Genomic DNA, 20,342 nt, shown 5'->3' on the forward strand with positions numbered 1-20,342 from the left:
TCCGTTTCCTCAATTGTAGTGTTTTTGGGATGAGAACTATCCCCTAGAGGCTCAAGGATTTGAACTTGGTCCCCTGTGGTTTTGGGGTCATTTAAGATACAAAGCCTCCAAAGTTTTGGAGGATGTATGTCACTGGGGGTGGGCTTGGATATTACATAGGCTCACCCCACCTGCAGCTCACTCTCCTGCTTTGCACTTGTGGTAGAGATATGAGCTTTCAGTTTTCTGATCCGGCCACCATGCCTACCTGCTGTCGTGCCTCCTAGTGATGAACTCTTACTCTCTGGAACAGAAGCCCAAATAAATTCTTCTCTCTATAAATTGCCTTGGTCATGGTCTTTTATCTCAGCAACAGAGAAAATAGCTAACACACAAGCCATCCTAACGTTGCCTCTGAAACAGGTGCTGTGTTGACCCTGGTGTAATAGCTTGGCAAAGAGACCAAGCAAAAGGCCAAGGGCTGCATGAAGGCTAAAGTGATGTTTTAAGGTTAAATTACTGTGCTTAAGTGGTTTACAAAACAAAAATGCCTCAAACCTGTTAGCCCCACTTGCCCAAGGACAGATAAACAGCCCCATCTGTCCAAGGACGGATAACTTCCGGGAGTGCTGGGGGGCTGTTCATGTAAGATAAGAAGCTTGGTTGCCCCAAGTGCACAGGGTGTACTTGATCACACGCAGGCAGGAGGAACATAGATAGGAAGTATGTCAGAATGTATGCTTGCCCCCAGTTGGACAAAGGCAGGAAATAGATAGTCTATGGGCTTTGCCTTTACAAGCCCCCATACTCTGGAAAACCACCCACACAGACCTGGTGAGTGCCCACCATCCTGGTCAGTATTTAATCAAGTTTGCTTCAGGTTTAGCTCAGAAACTGTGGCAGTGGGATCAACGGCTGGAGCCAAGACTTTATTGCCTTCTGTGGCCTGGATAAATCACAGTGGAAAAGTGGCTCCTGCCCGGCGGAATACGGAGTAAGGGACAATGAGACACTGTGACCTTTTCTGTAACCTACCACTGTAGATACTGGTAGTCATGGCCTCTGCATAGTTTTCATTGCCCCCCAAAAGGAACTTGGAAGACATCATCATGGATGAAGACATGAGCAAATAGAGCCACAGGTCCAAAGACGCTGCCAAAGAGGAATCCCTGTACAGCCGTGCCTGTTCCCCAAAGCCATCTTGACGCAACCTGACTCCGCCCCCCGCCCCGCCCCCCCATTTGAGAACCTGGCTGGGCTATGGGGTAGGTTGAGGTTCTGCCCTCAGGACACCGGCCTTTGGCTCCCAGCATGCATTCTGGTTCCCATGAACTACCGGGTCTTTCCAAGGAACTCAGCTCAGAGTCTCCGGGGCGCGGCGGTCAGTCTGGAACAGATAATTGACCCACATCTGAACATTAGCAAGTAGTTAATGGCATGGCTACCGTCTACAAGATCACCCCGAGTGATCACCCCGAACGGCTGGCATTTGGGACACAAGAGTGGACACACTGCCAGACTGGGCAGGACAAACAAGTCTACTCGAGGCACGGAAATGCCTGCCCTCCCCACTGGATTCCAACCCCTAAGCTTTTGCAGTAATGCTCGCCCGGTACCATTTGTCTAGCAGACAAGGCATGCTCTCCCCTTCCCCACAGACTCCTTACTAGGGATGAGTGTGTGACACCTGGCTGTGCGAGGGAGTGTAGGAAGATTCAGCCAAGCGACGAGGCTTCTGGGAAAGGCTTTTCTGATGTTTATTAGAAAAGGGAAGTAGCGTGCTTCTTGTCCTTCCTCTTTCTCCTGTCCAGAGGACAGTGTGAAAGCAGGAAGTACCTCAGCTCTTTTGGTAATCTGGAGGGCTAAAGTCAGAAGCTGAAGATGAACGGCAAAGTGAGAGAGGCAGTCTGGGGCCCTGATAACTCACTTAAGCAGCTGCACTTGTCCTGGGTTGTGCAAATTAATGTTAAGTCTTAGATGATTGACAGAGTTGTGAATTTCTAAAGAACTCCCAGGAGAAGTCCAGCCAAGGAAGCAAACTTCCTGCTGGGTTGGTTTTTTTTGTTTGTTTGGGTTTTTTTTGTTTTTGTTTTTTGTTTGTTTACAGTACCAGAGATTGAAATTTATCTATTTATTTGCTTATTTGTTTATTTATTTATTTAAAATGTTGAGGCAAGGTTTTATGTAGTCTAAACTGCTCTCAAACTCGATCCTGAACTTATCCTGCCTCAACAGCTCTACCACTAAGCTACATCCCCAGCCCTTTTTAAATCCTATTTTAAACCTGTTTTTTTCTCAGTGCCGCACTAAAGCCAGCACTGAGTTTCAGCCTTTAGTTCCGTTAACGCAGAGTCCCAGGTCAGCCAGGAGTCAAGGGGAGGGATCTGCAGAGGTTACTTATCCACAGTGGGTCAGACACATGTGAGCCCTTCACATCCTGGGCTGGTCCTGCTTGTAAATTGTCCCACGAAGAGATGACTGTTTATTCTAAGCCGAGGCCAGGACCTGTGGGGTCAAGTTCCAGAAGCCAGTGAGCTGGCCATTGGAATGTGAGTGTGGGTGGGTGAAGCAAGGAAGTGGCCACTGGCTTCCACTGAGTCACAGAGGCTTGAGTGGGGTGTAGCAGGAAGAGCACGGACAGGAAGGAGGCTGGCTCTTACCCAGAGGATCCTGGGAGGCCAAGCAGGCAGTAGATACAAATGCTGCCCTGTGAAAATCTCCAGGGGATGCAGGAGGCCGTGTGTGTGTGTGTGTGTGTGTGTGTGTGTGTGTGTGTGTGTGTGTGTGTGTGTAGTTCAGAAAGATCCAGAGCCCTTGCCTTTTTTTAGTTCGAACTTCAGAAGTTGTTAGGTGTCAAATATAGGTCTTGAGAAGTTAAAGTTGAGATGTGTCCTACATAGCTTTAACTGTCAATCTGACACAGTTTAGTCATCTGAGAAGAGAGTATCAAAACAGGGATTGCCCAGACCCAGATCAGACTACATGTGGACATGTATGTGGGGGATTGTCTTGATTGTTAATTGATGTGGGAGAGCCTAGTCCATGTGGGTGATATCATTTCCAGAGTGGGTGGTCTGTATAAGAAAGTAGCCAGGCTGGAGCTGGAGAGATGGCTCGACCATTAAGAGCACTGACTGCTCTTCCAGAGGTTCAATTCCCAGAAACCACATGGAGGCTCACGATCATCTGGAATGAGATCTGAAGCCCTCTTCTGTGTGTCTGAAGACAGCTACAGTGCATCATTATACATAAAGATAGATAAATACATCTTAAAAAGAAAGAACGAAAGAAAGGAAGGAAGAAAGGAAGGAAGGAAGGAAGGAAGAAAGAAATAATCCAGGCACAGACAGAACCTGTAAGCCAGCCAGTAAGTATGGCTTCCTTAAGTTGTAGGCTATTGTCTGTGTTCAATTGTGTTTGTCACAGCAAAAAAAGGGAGGCAGAATGGGGTCCCTTGGCTGCCTGGTCTCCTCCACAGAGCAAAGGTTTGACACCGAGCAAGTGTGTAAATATATTAAAGAGAGACAATGAGAGACTCTGTGTGAGAAGGAGGAGGGCCACAGCAGGTTGGAGGAATGTGGATGAAGAAACATTACAGGAAGTCAGCAGGACAACATCCCCATTAGCTGCCTGTCATCTGCCTGTGAGTTGCCCATACTGCTCCAGAGAGGAGCAGAGTGTGGCGAGGATGACAGCCTGGTGCAGAGCTACAGCCCGAAGGCAGGCCGACCCAACATCCAAGAACGTTTATCCGCCCCTCACTGTTATGACGGCTATTTTAACTGCTGTACGGTGGATGAGTAGCTAAACCGGCTAGTTGGTACACAGACTGTGACCCTAAATCCGGTAACAGTTATACAGGGTGCAGAGACCTGTCCCAGCTGAAGTAAAATGGAGGGTCTGTACCAAGTGGCCTGGGGGAATCCTAGCAGACCTAAATCTACCAGTTTCAGCCTGTGTCTTTTCAGAGCGTTACTTCCTCTGTTATTAACTTGCTTTCTCTCAGGCTGCTTTGCTACAGTGTAACTTTAGATCACCCCTAGATTCCCCCTTCCAACCTGATAATCCGAGGCACTCTCTAAACTGGTGGTATTCCAAAGGAAATACCAGGGGGTCGTGACCCAGCCGTCCAGCTGCCCTGGTGCTATAATCTCTGAGTGGAACTAGAGGTGAGAGGTAAGGCAGTCTGAGCCATACTAATAATTTCCACGAGTTCCTTTGCTGAGGGCGCAGGTGCCAGTCCACCTGAGGCGGCCACGTGCCGTGAAAGCCTGAAGCTGGTTCTCCTGCTTCTTCTAGTGTCTCCCAAAAGGCAGGGCTTAACAAATGTTTGCTGTCTGGTCATAAAACAAACAAGTGGAGCTGGGACTGTATCCGCTCCCAGGAAATCTAGGGAACTAAGAACGGATGCAGAAGCCGCTGGGTCTTCAAGGCTCTTTGGAATCAAAAGTAACGGAGAAATCCAGACCCCTTTGCACTGAGCTATCGTTGAGAACAGAAACAGTAAGGTTGGGGGCAGAGCTCTGTAATGCAACACTACCATGCATGGAGGCCCTGGGTTCCAGCAGCAGCAGCAGCAGCAGCAGTAGCAGCAGCAGCAGCAGCAGCAGCAGCAGCAGAGAGGAGACAGTAGTCCTAGCACCAAGGAAGCTGAAGCAAGAGGATCGTGAGTTCAACGCCAACCTGGGCTACAGCATGAAACTCTGCCTCAAGTCACACGCATATCCCACAGCCACTCGAAATGCCAAAAGCAGCACTCAGCAGAGCAGTTAGTGGGTGATAACCTGTCACCTAGCCTGTCCATTGAGGGGTGACTGCTGGCATGCTCCTCACTTACGTAATCTCCTCGAAGCTCTCCCAGGCTGCCCAGCAGAGTCCCCTGGGCTCCGAGCCAGCCTCTCCTCTTGACCTTTCTCTGCTTTCTCTCCTTAGAGAATGAGGTTTAAAAGCCTGCTGATAATACTCCCTCCTCAGCCCGTGGACACCCGCTAATCAATTCAGCAGCTGGTGGCTCAGTGTGGAGCATCAGCCATTGTGTGAGCCCTTGGAGTGTGAAGATGGGCCGTCTCTCAGGAGACACTTGTAGGCTGGAGCTCAGCAAGGAGAGGCCGCCTGGATGGTGGGGATCTCTTTGCATACTCTTTTATACAATGTAGACTAATGTAGACTAAGCAACTGGTTTTGTGCCTGGCTTGGATGGTTGTGTACGGGTCTGGCTACCCACTAGGTGGCATGGGCAGGCAATGGGATGGTGGGGGTTGGGAGGGGCATTCCAAGGAGAGGGAAAGTCAAAGAAATGGGCATGTCATTTTGGTTTTGTTTTATGCGACTTTTTTTTTTTTTTTTTTTTTTGGTTCGGTTTGGTTTTCTTAGAATGGACATTTTTGACCAGAGTAGAGTTGATATGAAGAAAAGGCAGGAAGTTAAGAACTGACAAATCAATGTTTTTTAGATTTACTTCATTATTTTATGTGTATGAGTGTTTCGCTTGCTTCTATGTCTGTATACAACATACATGTCTAGTATCCACAGAGGTCAGAAGAGGGCATCAGATCTCTGGAGTTAAGGACAGTTGTGAGCCACCATGTGGGTGCTGGGAACCAAGTCTCAGTTCAAGTCTTAGGAGCAAGAAGTGCTCTTAACTGCTGGGTCAACTCTTTAGCCACTACAGGTCAATTATAGCAGAGAATGTAATATTCCTATAGACAGAAGGGAGAGCCAATGAGATTGGAGTGTTCCTATAGGCGGAAGACAGGGCCAATGAGAATGGAGTGTTCCTATAGGCGGAAGACAGGGCCAGTGAGAATGGAGTGTTCCCGTAGGCGGAAGAGAGAGCCAGCGAACAGTTAGCAGATGGAAAACTAAAACTGAATAATTCTCATAACCGTGTCCCTCTTGTCCTTTGCTGCGAAGGGCGCCTTGGCCTTACAGTCGGCATCTACCCCCGCCCCACTTCTTTTTCTCTAACAGACATTTACACCATTCCCCGCATAAGTCACGCATGCCTCAGGGAAACTCCAGAGTGGGTCTGGCTGATCTACCCCACCAGGGATTGGTTCCGGTTGAGCATGTGACGCAGGCCTGGTCTCCTTCTGAGAATATGGACCTAGTCTCTAAAAGAAGCCCCTAAGAAGGGAGGGTCTTCCTTCTTGCTCAGGACACCGTCATATCTAGAGGTGGCCTGTTTCCCACGAGTTTGAGGATGAAGACAATAGCGAAGGCAGCAGGGCAGAGAGGAAAGGACGGTTTCTTTGAGTTATTATGAGCCACGCACGGCATCCTTCTTGCCTTAGCAGAACTTACCGTTTCGGTTTTAAGCCAGTATGAGTCAGGGTTCTCCTTAGTTTTGTTCTAAAATACCGCCTTGCTTTCTCAACAGCTCCTGAAATCCCCTTTCCTTCAGTAAGCCTGCTCCTGGAGAACTCACTGGAAAACCAGTTCCATAACCTGATGATACGGGGGAAATCAGGGTCCCCTCTCAGGGTTCTTAGTCTCATTGATAGAAGGGTTTACGGTTCTTGAAAGAAAGATCAGCGGTTACGAGCACTCGCTTCTCCTCCTCCCCCTCCCTTCCCTACTCCCTCCCCCTTTTCCTAAGATTTGCTTTATGTGTATGGGTATTTTGCCTGAGTGTATGTATGTGTACTGTGTACCAGCTGGTGCCTATGGAGGTCAGCAGAAGGCATCGGATCCTTCAACTGGAGTTACAGGCGTTTGTAAGCCACTGTGTGGGTGATGGAATCAAACCTGGGTCTCCTACAAAAGCAACAGGTACTTGTAACCAAAGAGCCATCTCTCCAGCCTCCAGATTTGCTGCTCTTGCAGAGGACTTAGGTTCTGTTCCCAGCATACACTGTAACTCTAGCCCAGGGAATCTGACATTTTCCTTTGGTCTCCAAGAACACCCTGCATACAGGCAGACTGTATACATACATGCAGGCATAAAAGAAACTTCGAGTTTTGAGGGGTTTATTTATTTATTTATTTATTTATTTTTTAACATCCCCCTAACCCCTACCCCTCCCCTTCTATATGGGTGTTCCCCTTCCCATCCTCCCCCCATTACCATCCTCCCCCCATTACCGCCCTCCCCCCAACACTCACGTTCACTGGGGTTCAGTCTTGGCAGGACCAAGGTCTTCCCCTTCCACCAGTGCCCTTACTAGGATATTCATTGCTACCTATGAGGTTGGAGCCCAGGGTCAGTCCATGTATAATCTTTGGGTAGTGGCTTAGTCCCTGGAAGCTCTGGTTGCTTGGCATTGTTGTTCATATGGGGTCTCGAGCCCCTTCAAGCTCTTCCAGTCCTTTCTCTGATTCCTTCAACGGGGTCCCGTTCTCAGTTCAGTGGTTTGCTGCTGGCATTCGCCTATGTATTTGCATGCCCTGGCTGTGTCTCTCAGGAGAGATCTACATCCGGTTCCTGTCAGCCTGCACTTCTTTGCTTCATCCATCTTATCTAGTTTGGTGGCTGTATATGTATGGGGCACACGTGGGGCAGGCTCTGAATGAACATTCCTTCAGCCTCTGTTCTAAACTTTGCCTCCCTATTCCCTCCCAAGGGTATTCTTGTTCCCCTTCTAAAGAAGGAGTGAAGCATTCGCATTTTGGTCATCCTTCTTGAGTTTCATGTGTTCATTTGAGCATTTGGGCTAATAGCCACTTATCAATGAGTGCATACCATGTGTGTTTTTCTGTGATTGGGTTACCTCACTCAGGATGATATTTTCCAGTTCCATTGAGGGGTTTTTTATTTTTATTTTTATTTTTATGTGTGTGATTATTTGAAGTATGTCTATGCACTACATGCATGCAGTACCAACAGAGACCAGAAGAGGGTGTTGGATCTCCTGAGACAGGAGTTACAGACAGTTAAGGGTTGCTTTGTGGATGCTGGGAATTGAATCTGGGTCCCAAGGCCAAACAGCTAGCGTTCTTAAGTGCTAAGCCATCCCTCTCACCCCAAAATATAGTAAAAAAAAAAATTAAAAAAAATTAAGGGTGGGTTCAAATGGCAGCTCAAAACAATTTTATTAGAATTAACAGAAAGGCTTGAAGGCAAGCCAGCTAACTATCTCTGGGCTCCCAGAGGCCCCCCGGGTAGAGGCAAGAAGGAAAGAGCCAAGCTTGGAAGCTCGCATAGAAGTCAAACACATGATAGACAAGTGACCACACGACGGAAGAAATGTTTTAGAGAAAGAATAAGGAAGCTAAACTTGTTGGGGAAAGCATGTTAGAAAAGGGGTAGACTTACAGAGCTGCATGCCTGAGCTACTGTGACAGAGACCGGCATTGTCTATTATGGGATAGAAGGAGAGGCACAGCATCTCATTAAAGGGCTAAGTTAGGTGCTCCGCCTTCCTAGAGGGGGTCCCTGGCCAAATGCTCAACCTGGCACACCTGGAGTGTTAGGCTGCCAGCCAACAGTCTCTACCAGAAGGTTTTCCTTAATGGCCCTTGACGCCGCTCTTTTCTGCTCATCTGGGCTTCTTGTTCCTCACCTCAACGTTCTCCCACCATGGCTGACCCTCAACCCCTGCCTTTATCCTTACTCCCTACCACCTTCATCCATGAGGCACCAGTGCAGGTCAGCATGTCTCTATTCTTGCTGTCCCTACCCTCGAGTCAGATAACTACAGGCTGTGTTTGCCTCAGAACCCAGGAACTTTGGAATTACTTTCCCCAGGACTGTCTTAGGAGCGCTTAAATAATGGCTGACCTCACCATGAGCCGATGGGGCTGCTTGGGAAAGACCCAAGCAACGGGATCACTGGCTATTAGCGTGTCTACAACCCACCATTCTTGATTAGCTCTTACCAAATACTGTACAATTCTCTTAAACACTCAGGACACAAGGGAGGTTTGAGTGAGTGTCAGGTGTGAGGGACGGGTAAAGCCCTTGGAGGAAAGGGAGTCTCTTAACCTGGGACTTCAAATTTAGACAGATTTCGTCCTCCCCAAACAGGAGCTGGACTTAAGAGTTCAGGACAGGGACTGGAGAAAAGCTCAGCAGTTAGGAGCACTGGCTGCTCTTCCAGAGTTTGTGGGCTCAGTTCCCAGCGCTCACACGGTGGCTCACAAACGTCTGTAATTATATTTCCAGGGAATCCCAACATCCTCTTCTGACCTCTGAAGGCACTAGGCACGCCGGTGGCGCGTGGACATACATGCCTGCAAAAACACCCATACATACACATAAAATTAAATTAAAATGAAAACAACCGGGGTTGGGGATTTAGCTCAGTGGTAGAGCGCTTGCCTAGGAAGCGCAAGGCCCTGGTTCGGTCCCCAGCTCAAAAAAAAAAAAAAAAAAAAAAAACAAAAAAAAACCAAAAATACAAAAATGAAAACAACCCAGGACCAAAGCCAGACTTGGCGGCGCACATCTGTAAATCCAGCATTTGTGGCCTGGACATACTGAGTTCCAGTCCCGGGCAAACATCACTGTGAACAGCGAACTCAGAACTACTTGTTTTGTTGTCTTTGGTATTTTGTTTTTCCCTTTCTCTGGGCCTCTTCAGCTTGCAGCCCTCATCACTCCAGGAGGGGTCAGTAGCAAGCAAAAGGTGTCCCTGTAGGATGTGGCTGGTGACCTGGCTTCTGGGTTTACCATCCAGTTCTTGGGCGGGTGTCCGAAGAAATCGCTGGGCCGTACAATTGCTCTTTCATGAACGTCTTTACTGGCAGTCTTCGGTGGATTTTGGGCTGGAAACTGACTGCTCCTAACCTCTTTTTTTTTTTGGCTCCTCCTTTGTGGCGCAGGGAGACTGCAGATGGGAGGTATGGGGACAGGATCTAAAGTCTCAGGAAGTAGAGAGGCAGGGGAGGAACTCGAGCCCCGCGCACTCCTTTAAGTAGCCCAGTCTGCAAGTCGGAGCCTGCAGGGCAATTGTCATGTTAATTATTGGCCAGTGTCCGGCCTTGCAAGCCAGCTCACCAGCTGTGACTCATCCCTTTTCTGCAGAGGCCTCGGAGGAGCTCCGGAGGCTCCGCTGGGCACACCCCTTAAATGACACGTGCCCTCATAATTTCTGAGGGTGTTGCAGCCTGTGCGGATGTGTACCCCGAAGTGGACTCACAATCAGCTGAGCCTTGTGTGGGTGTTTTCTAGACCACATCCTGCGCACTACTACTCTCTACCCAGAGTTGGAGGACAATCGGGACCAGAGGAGATGGGGCCCACGGCTCATCTCTAGCCACTCACTGTCTAGAGAGAGTGTAGGAGGGAGGGAGAGGGACAGGGCCTGAGTCAGTGAGAAGGGCAGGTTGGCACCCCGAGCGGGTGGGGAGGGAATGGCTGGAAAGATACCAAACATGGAAAAAGCCTGCAGATGCTGGACCAGTGTCCTTATTCCTCCCATCCCCCACATCTGTGGGCTGCCACCAATTTGCCAAGAATTCCAGAGCCATTTTAAGATGAAATAGTATCAGCTTTTTTATTCTTTTGTCCTTCTCTCTTCCTTTCATTCCATTGCTTTTGTCTAGTATTTAACTTTGTGGTATGTGTTTTAAAGGAAATTATTGTTTTATTTGTTTGTTTTTAAATTCTGGGTTCCCAGATTTTTTTTGGTTTCCGAGTAATTGTCGGAGTTTATTGAGAATTTGTATCGGCAACACTTTCAATTTTTTTTTAATTGAAAAAAAAAAGTCAGTATTTTGATTGTTTTTTTCCTCCCTGCCAGTTCCTCCCAACCTCCCTACCCACCCAACTTTATGTGTTTTTCTTTTCTCGTTCTCTTTTAAGAAAGAGAGCCAAGCAAACAAACAAGCAAATCAAAACTCCATAAAAAAAAAAATCCCACAAAAATCAAAATAAACAAAATAAAGACTGATTGAAACAAACAAAACAAAACAACAGCAACAAAAAGTCCACAGAAATACCAGGGAGTTTGTTCTGTGTTGGCCAGCTACTTCTGGGCGTGGGGCCTGCCCTGGAGTATGGCTGATATACCCAGTGAAATCCACTGGAAAAAACTGATTTTCCTTCTGCCAGGGGGTATCAGATGCCTGTAGCTTCTTGGTCAGGCATGGGACCCCTTGTCCACTTCCCTGTTCATTCTCAGGGCGGGGATCCTGTCTTGCTTGAACCTATGCATGCCTGTCTTGTGCAAGCTACCACAGCCTGTGTGAGTTCATTTGCGCATCAGTCCTGTTGTGTCTGGAAGACATTGTTTCTTTGTAGCCAACCATCACCTCTGACTCTTACAATCACTCCCTGAACTTCCAAGGAAGGGGGGAAATGTTGCATCACGCGTCCTGCTTCAAAGTCTCTCACCCTCTGCACATTATCCAGTGAGGGTCTGTGTTAATTCCCATTTACTGCAGGAAAAAGTTTCTCCAATGAGAGAGTTTTAAGCAAGACACTGATCTATGGGATTAGCAGTATGTCAATTAGGAGTCATTTTACTTAAATGTTTCTTTAGCAGAATAAGTATAGTAGGGTTTCCCCTGAACTGTGTTTGTCTTTGGTTGTAAGGTGTGTTTCTTGGATGTAGCAGATAAATTCAGTTTTCTAATCCAATCTGTTAGTCTGTTTTTTTTTTAATTGGAGAACTGAAATCATTAATATTAAGAATTATTAAGGAGTGGTGTTTATTGATTCCAGATATTTGTTATGATGTAGATTTTCACAACCCCACCTCCCTTCTTCTGATTTCCTGTTCTGGGATTATTTATTCCTGTGTCTTTTGAAGTATGACATCTTCAGACTGATGTGTGCCTTCTAAAGTCTTCTATAGAGCTGGACTGGTAGATAGAAATTCCTTACTTTTGGTTTTACTGTATAACGTTTTCCTATTCTATTGTAATTGGTACTTTCAATGGGTTTTGTCTCTCGGTCTGTTGAACAACCATCCTGTTGGTGTCTCGATTGAGAACTAAAGTGTTATTCAAATGGGCCTACTTTTTAATGTGTTACTTGGTATTTCCCCTTGCAGCTTTTAATATTCTTTATTTTGTAGGCTTCACATTTTCATTATGGTGTGTCGTGTTATCTTGGTAGGCATTTCCTTCTTTGGATTGGGGAGATTTTGTGTGTGTGTGCATGTGTGTGCGTTTTTGACCTGAGTTTTTTCTTTTCCTCTTCCTATAATATGGTCTTTTTCATAGTGTCCCATTTTTCCTGGATATTTTATGCCAGGATTTTTTTAAATTTTATTTAGATTTAACATTTTCTTTGTCTTCAATATCTCAAAATCTCTCTTCCGTGCTTTTTTTTTTTTTAACCTATATCATTCTCTTTTTTCCCCCGAATATTTATTTATTTTATATATGTGAGTACACTGTCTTCAGACACACCTGGAGAGGGCATTGAATCCTATTACAGATGGTTGTGAGCCACCATGTTGCTGGGAATTGAACTCAGGACCTGTGGAAGAGCAGTCAGTGCTCTTAACCACTGAGCCCTCTCTTCCATGTCCTGTAACCTGGTCATGAGGTTTACCTCTGAGATTTTGTTTGCCACCTTAAGCTTTTCATGTCTAGGTTTATTTCATTTTTTTAAATTTCTTTATTGATTTTTATTTCTATGTTCATGCCTTGAATTGTCTTCCTTATTTCACTCAACTGTTTTTGTTTTCATGGTCTTTATTAAGGCATTTGTTCATATCGTCTTTGAGGTCCTTGACCATATTTATAACTGCTTAATGTTCTCATTTGAATTGGCTTTTTCCAGGGCCTGTTGTGATAAGGTCACTGGCTTTTGGAGAACGCATATTGCCTTGGCTGTTCATGGTTGCATTGGGATCTAGGCCTCTGGGGTTGGGATATTTGAGGTGTCTCTTGGTGTAGATAGATATTTGGCCCTGACTTTGCTTGGTTCCCTTCTTCGGTTGCTCTTGGTCAGTCTGGGTTCTGGTGACTGAAAGGTTGCTAGTAGAGAGAGTGTTTGTGGACTGGCATGTGCTGCAAGGGAATGGAGACGGGCAAGGGGAAATACTGAGAAGGTCTTCAGGAAAGAGCTAGGAGGATCAGGTCCACACCAAAAGGTGGAGTACGCAGGAGGTGGGGATAGGGTGGGATGGATCTTGCAAAAAGGGTTGCCATAGGAAGATATTAGAATGGAGAATAGGAAAGAAAAGCAGCTCCTCGAGGCCCAGCTCAGTGTGGCCACTGGGAGTTGTTCCTGGTTGTTGTTGTAAAATATAAAAAATAAAAAAAGTAAGGCTGTCTTTTATCCCCCACTAGGTCTACACCGCAGTGCCCCAAGATGTCTGCTGGATATCTTAATTCTCAGTCAGCAAAGTGTCTTACGTGCTCTGCTCCATCCCATATCACACTGCCAAAGGCCTCTCTCTGAGCCTGGCAGCAATCTCTCTACTTATCTAGTTCCCAAGGCAGGTTTCCATGTCAGAAACACACATCCCAATTCCGTGGCGGCCCAGACCAGCCGTCGCACACTTTCTTACACTTAAATCTACACATGAAAGAACACACAACACAATAACCTTTGGCCCAGTTGATAAGATATAATTGCCCACCTAAGTCCAATACACATCCATCCCTTAAAAACATTCGTGGGGTTGGGGATTTAGCTCAGTGGTAGAGCGCTTGCCCAGCAAGCACAAGGTCCTGGGTTCGGTCCCCAGCTCCGAAAAATAGAAAAGGAAAAAAAAAAAAAATTCGTAACAACCTGTAAAGGTACAGTGTGGAATCTTAACATCACCAGCCATATTGTCCAGCCAAGGCTTCTCTCCCTCTCCGTCCTGTCTCTTCCTTCAAACTTCTCTCCTGCCCATCCTTCCTTCTCCTCCAATGACAGGCCTCCTTCTATCCTGTACCTGCCCCTCACCTGTATTTTACAAATTCAATGGGGAGAAGGTTCTGGTGAAGTCACCTGATTCCTGAGTACAGGACTAGGCAGCTGTCCTTGAGGCATCAAAATACAGATAACTCCAGGGCAAACCACAACACCAGGTAGCAAGAGTTTCTGTTGTTCAGCTGGGGACACAAAGAATGGAGATGGACTGGAAGGGAAGACTGAGAGGGTCCATAGGAAAGAGATAAGTTGGGTCCATGCCAAGATGAGTCCCTAAGAAATGGGGCTGGTCTTTGGTTTTTTGAGACTGGGTGGCACTATGTAGCCTAGGCTGGCTTTGAATTCATGGCAATCCTCATGCCTTAGCCTCCCCAATGCTAGGATTATAGAGAGGCATGGGCCATGGCCATAGTTGGGTTGTCATAGTTTGATGAGACCCTGACCAAAATCAACTTGGAGCAGAATGGATTTATTTCAGCTTATAATTCCCAGGTCATAGTCCATCACTGGGAAAAGGCAAGAGTTGAGGCAGAGACCATAGAGGAATGCTACTTCCTGGCTCACTCTCTATGGCTTGCTCAGCCTTATATAGCCCAGACCCATCTACCCAGAGATGGGACCCTTCACAAAGGGACCAGGCCCTCTCACATCAATCAATAATCAGGAATATGTCCCACAGACGTGCCTACCGTTCACTGTGACAGAGGTAATTCTTAGTAAAGATTCACTCTACTAAGAGTTCTGGTGTACTGGCCAGGTTTGTGTCACATTGACAAAAGCTAAGCATGACAGCCACTATGCCTTCGAGTATCAACTTCTTATTTCTCTAAATGCTACTAGCACTGTTGAGTTTTAAAAACAAACATCAGAGCAACTCCTGGGGTCTGGGTCTCAACTTGTAGACTGAGACCCTTGGGAGGTTGAATAGCCTAAGGGTTGCCTAAGACATCTGAAAACACATTATGACTCTAACAGCAGCAAAATTACAGTTATGAAGCAACAAAAAAATTATAATTGGGGCTCACCACAACAAGAAGGGTATTAAAGGACCACAGCATCAGGAAGGTTGAGAACTCCCCGGCTAGAGGCTCCCTTGATATAGTCTGCCTACCCCCACCTTTCCTCTCCGTTTTAATGATGACACCTGGAGTCCAAATCCCCAGTCCTCCTTGGCCAAAGCCAGGCAGTTGTGTGTCCTCTCCTTGTACCTGACTATGGTTTGAGGGAGAGGCGGTGTGACAAAGGATTAAAACCCCTGTGGTTAGGGAAGCATTAATCATGAGTAGGGCTAACTCAAGAATCCTAGGTAGAAAAAAGCATGTTTCTGTTCTTTGGTCTGGAGTTGTCTGATTTTCTAGGACAACTAGCCATTCAGTGACAGAAACCTACCTACTCTTGTCCCTGCAGCATTCAAGTGACAGACTTTAACGTCATGTCATGCTGAAGTTTTGGTGGGGCCAGGAGCCCTCCCAGCCCTTATGCTTGCACAGCAGGCTCGTCACTGATGGAGTCATTGTTTCTGTTCAGGTTTTGTTGTTTCGTTTTGAGAAATCGCCCTCCTAGGTAGCCCAGAATGCCCTCTAACTCAGATCTTTGTGGGACAACGGATACACACTATCATGCCTGGCACTGGTAAGATCTCATTGTGCTGTTCAGGTTGATCTGCAATTTTTAGGCTCAAGTGATCCATTGCCTCCAGAGCGAGTGGTCCACAGGCTTGTACACCAAATAGCCAGATACTTTAAACACTGTATTTTGGCTCAGTAAATTGTATGTAATTAATAAATGCACAAATGTTGAGCCAAGTACGACAGTGCATGCCTATGATTGCAGCATTGTCAAGATAGAGGTAGGAGGATCAGGAGTTCAAGACCAGGCTGGGCTGCATTAGACACTTTCTCAAACAAACAAACAACAGAAAAGTCTTACCGTTAGAAATTTGACCCCTACTCATTTTACAGACAGGAGCAATTATCTTTGCCTTCATTTATATTTATATTATATATTCCCTGTATTCATGTATATTGAGGTTCCTCTTTCCTTTGGGTCAGTGATAAGATCTGGAGTCCCAGTTCCATCAGATCATCTGAGAAACAAATTCTTTGACACATGTTTTGGCTTTGTTTCATTTTTTTTATTTTTTGCCAGGTGTGATGCCTTTACTCCCGGCAGTTGGAAATCAGGGGCAGGTAGAACTTCATGAAGATGAGGCCAGCCTGTCTACAGAGTGACTTTGGGGTCATTTTGGTCTACAGAATGAATGAGTTGCCAGTAAGATGATAAGACTTTGGGGAACTCTGGCTGCTTAGGAGGCTTCGGGGGACCATTAGAAACCATTCAGGGAAATGGATGTGGCTTGCAACGGCTCTGACCTTTAAGAAAGAGAAGGATAGCTATGCCCGTGGCCGACTGCTGAGAGCCTCACACACATTGAATAGACATCTCTTCAGTGTCCCCTCTTTTCTGGTGTCCAGTAGACAATCTGAAATGTCTCCTTGCAAGAGCATACTCTAAGATGTTTCCATTTTCACACTGAGCTATGAGGTAGTGTCCAGTAACTCAGCACCTGTCTACCTCACTACGTAATTTAGAGATATGCCGGTTGGTGCAGGCTTCCGTGTGCCCCAGAGAAAGCCATTTCTGAAGGCTTTAGCCATCCTCGGTGATAAATTTGGCTGCAAATACTCCCCAGACCATAGTCATAAAGCTTTTACTCCAAGTTTATGGGGGGGGGCTCCCCAGCCCAAGTCACCCCGGGTCTCACATCACTGGAGTTGTCAAAAGTGTGTGTCTTTGACCACAGATGTCACCCACACTCCTTCCTGGTACTACTACTGGTACTACTGGCAAACCATCTGTGTATTGAGGTGCCTGCCGTGGGCCTTCGCTTCCTCTAGGCAATCTCTTGTAGTCATAGATGTCTGTTCTCTGCTCCCACATTCACTGCTCTGGCCAGAGGGCTTGCACTTTTGGCTTTGGCCCTGACAGACCCTTGTTGCTGTGGGTAGCTGTCTAGGCAGAGTTGAATTGTACAGGGGAGGGACTAGGAAGGGAAGGCTTTGGTCTCTTTTCCCACCACCCATCCCCACGGAAGCTAGTCTTACTTTCAAAGGCTAAGTAAGCCTTGGCTAGTCACTATATGGTCCCCAGGAGGATGTACTGGGAAGCTCTCACATATGTTTTCTCAGTGCTGGCCATGGATTACAGCCAGCTAGGGACCGCACATATGGTGATGCCTGACTCTCCAAACCAGCGAAACCTACAGGCTCTGGGCCACAGTGTGCCTGTTGTTCTGTTGCTACTGTTTGTTTCAACATTTTGATTTAATTACATGTCTGTGTGTTGTGGGGGGAGGGGGCACATGTGCCATGGCACGGGTGTAGATGTCAGAAGACATCCTATGGGACCTGGTAACTTCCTTCTCCTGTGTGAGTTCTGGGGATTGAACTCAGGATTGGCAAGAGGGTCTTTGACCTGCGGAGCCAGCTCTCCAGCCCATGTTTCCTTCCCTTCCCTTCCCTCTTTCTTTCTTTCTTTCTTTCTTTCTTTCTTTCTTTCTTTCTTTCTTTCTTCCTTCCTTCCTTCCTTTCCTTTCCTTTCCTTTCCTTTCCTTTCCTTTCCTTTCTTTTCTTTTCTTTTCTTTTCTTTTCTTTTCTAGACCAGTTCTTCTTGCTATATAGCCCAGGCTAGCCTGAAACTCAACATGGAAACTACACAAGCATGAAATTCAAAATCCCTCTGCCTCGGCTTCCTGAGCGGAAGGATTGCCTGAGTTCCTGATTCCTAGCACCGGATTTGTTTGGTTGTGTTGTTTTCAGAAAGTCTCACCCTACCTACAGCTCTGCCTGGCCTGGCTATCGAGAGGCCACATCTTTTAAGTGCAGACTCCATTTCAGAGAACCTGACCTAAGTTTGAACTCAGGTAAACTAACAGGCCGGTACCTAGCATTAGTTTCTGAGTTGCCCCCAACAAAACCTGGGCCTAGCTCCAGTCTCTAGGCTAATCCCCAACAAGACTAATCTCCAAGTTATTCTCCCAACAAACCTGCACCCCCAGGTTACAAGCCCACGCCCTGCCTAACAACCACCAATGCAGATAGGAACAGAAATTTATGATATGACTCCCAGCTCTAGCCAGTTATGTTAAAGGCCACAGTAGCTTTCCTATGCTTACACACTTACCCCAATTTGCTGCTTACTATAAAGCCTTGCCCTGAAAGATATTCGGGGCTCCTCCACTAGCCAAATCTGTGCTGTGTGACGGTGGTGTGCTGGGGTGTGGGGCGGAAGGGCGAGCTAGCTTGACTGGAATAAAGACCCTGCTGTGTGTTGAATCAGGTTGGCTCCTGTCTGTTTTGGGGGTTCCTAGTACACTCATGTTGGCTCACAACTGACCTAGGACTTTAAGCATGGTAGCTTTAAGCACCAACTGAGCTGTATGCCCACCCTTTATTTGTTTGTCGCTGTTTTTACTATTATATTTCTTTATTTATTTTATGTGCATGTGCCATAGTTCCCATGTGAAGGACAAAGGACAACCTTCATTCTTTCCTGTCACGTGGGCTCAAGGACTGAACTCGGGTCAGCAGTCTAGGGGCAGGGCCTTTATCTGCTGAGCTATCTTGTCAGACATAGCTTTTCTTTGCAATCTTTTTTCCCCAGACGGGGTTTCTCTGCGTAGCCCTGGCTATCTTGGAGCTCATTCTGTAGACCAGGCTGGCCTCAAACTCCTCTCTCTACCTCCCGAATGTCTCAATTGACTTGGAACTCGAGGTTGCCCAGGATGGATAGCTTTGAACTCAAGGATCTTCCCCTGCGTCTGTGCAAACCAGAAGCCTGGTAAAACTCCTTTTGCTGCATTTCTGCCATGTTCCTTCTCCCCTGAGGCAACAGATTCTTGCAAAGTGGTAAGGAAGGCCTTGGACTGCTCAGGGGCAAGGGCGGTGGCACCAGGACAGCAGCAACCCCTTACAATTTCCTCCAAGGCTTTTGCTCTTGAAGTCTCCTTGCATTTCAGTGATCGCCGCACGATGTGGTCCCATGGCTTCCCGTTTGATGGGAAGGATACTAAACTCACTCAGTTCTGGATGTTTACTGCTGCGTTTTGGTTTTTGTTTGTTTTTGTTTGAGACATGGTCTTACTCAGAGCCCAGGCTGGACTTAAAAATCAAGATCTTCCTGCCTCAGCCTTTTGAGTAGTAGGATTATAAGTATATACCACCATATTGGACCTAAATTCCATTCTTTTTTGTTTGTTTGTTTTTAACAATGTTTCACTGTGTAGCCTTGACTGTCCTGGAACTCACAGAGATCCACCTGCCTCTGCCTCCTAAGGGCTGGAATTAAAGTTGTGCGTTACAGCTGTCTTACCTAAATTCCATTCTTAAGGTGCTCTGCCTGGACACTTGGAGTGTTGTAGTTAAAAAATGTAAGGATTTCAACATTCCTCCTCCCTCTCCCTGTGCTGGGAAATCCAACCATGTCCTCTGGCATGCTAGACAAGTGCTCTACTGATGAGCACCCCACACCCCAGCCCCCAACACAGTGATGATTTCCAGATAGGGTCTCACTATGTAGACCTAATAAGCCTGGAACTGTGTTGTAGACCAGGATAGGCTCAAATCTAGAGATCCACCAGTCTGCCTCATAAGCACCGGGATTAAGAGTGCGCACCACCACGCTTAACCCCAAGATTGTTGTAAGTGGTTGAAAGACTGTCACTATTATTTCATTTATATGACACAAAAGCTCAGTTAATGATGGTCCTTTGGGCTTGGGTTAGAGAGAACTGAAGGTATAGTTGAAATTTGCAAGCAAATCTGTTATTTGGAATTGGATGAAACAAAAGATTTTTATCCTCCTAAGTCAGGCTCCTCTCCACAGGTCTCTGATTTCTTTACTAGGAGGCTCCATTGGCCTGCGAACAGTGTGAATGTAAAGTTTGCTGTCTCCCTCAATAGTACTGATGGAAGCCATTTGAGGCCCTTGTCTGAGGGTGGTGGCGAGTCCTCAATTCTCCAGTCTGCAGCATTGCCACTCGGTGCTATTTCAACCGGAGAACTTTTTTTCTACACTTTTCCAGGAAGACCTGCTATTTTAGCCAGGGTTACTCTTGCCATGCTAAAACACCATGACCAAAGCAACTTGGGGAGAAAGAGTTTATTTCACTCACAGTTCCACCTAACAGTTCACCATCAAAAGCAGCCAGGACAGAAACTCAAGCAGGGCAGGAACCTGGAGGCAGGAGCTGGTGCAGAGGCCATGGAGGGTGCTGCTTACTGGCTTGCTCCTCTTGGCCCTCTCAGCTTGCTCTCTTATAGAACCCAGGACCACCAGCCCAGGGATGGCCCCACACCCCATCAATCACTAATTAAGAAAATGCCCTTCAGCAGGGTCTCATGGAGAGGTTTTCTCTGTTGAGGTTACCTCCTTTCAGAAGACTCTGGCTTGGGTCTATTCAGGAGCAAAGCTGGAAACTCACTGGCTGGGAGCTGTTACGGAGTGAGCACAGAGGACCTCCATCCTAGAGGAACAGCTGCTGGGTTTCTCAGGGCGGAGGCAGATGCTTAGAGTAAGAGAGGTCAGCACATTTGCAGTCATCCAACTT

Source organism: Rattus rattus, chromosome 11 (genome assembly GCF_011064425.1).
Source record: "Rattus rattus isolate New Zealand chromosome 11, Rrattus_CSIRO_v1, whole genome shotgun sequence".
Lineage (NCBI taxonomy): Eukaryota > Metazoa > Chordata > Mammalia > Rodentia > Muridae > Rattus > Rattus rattus.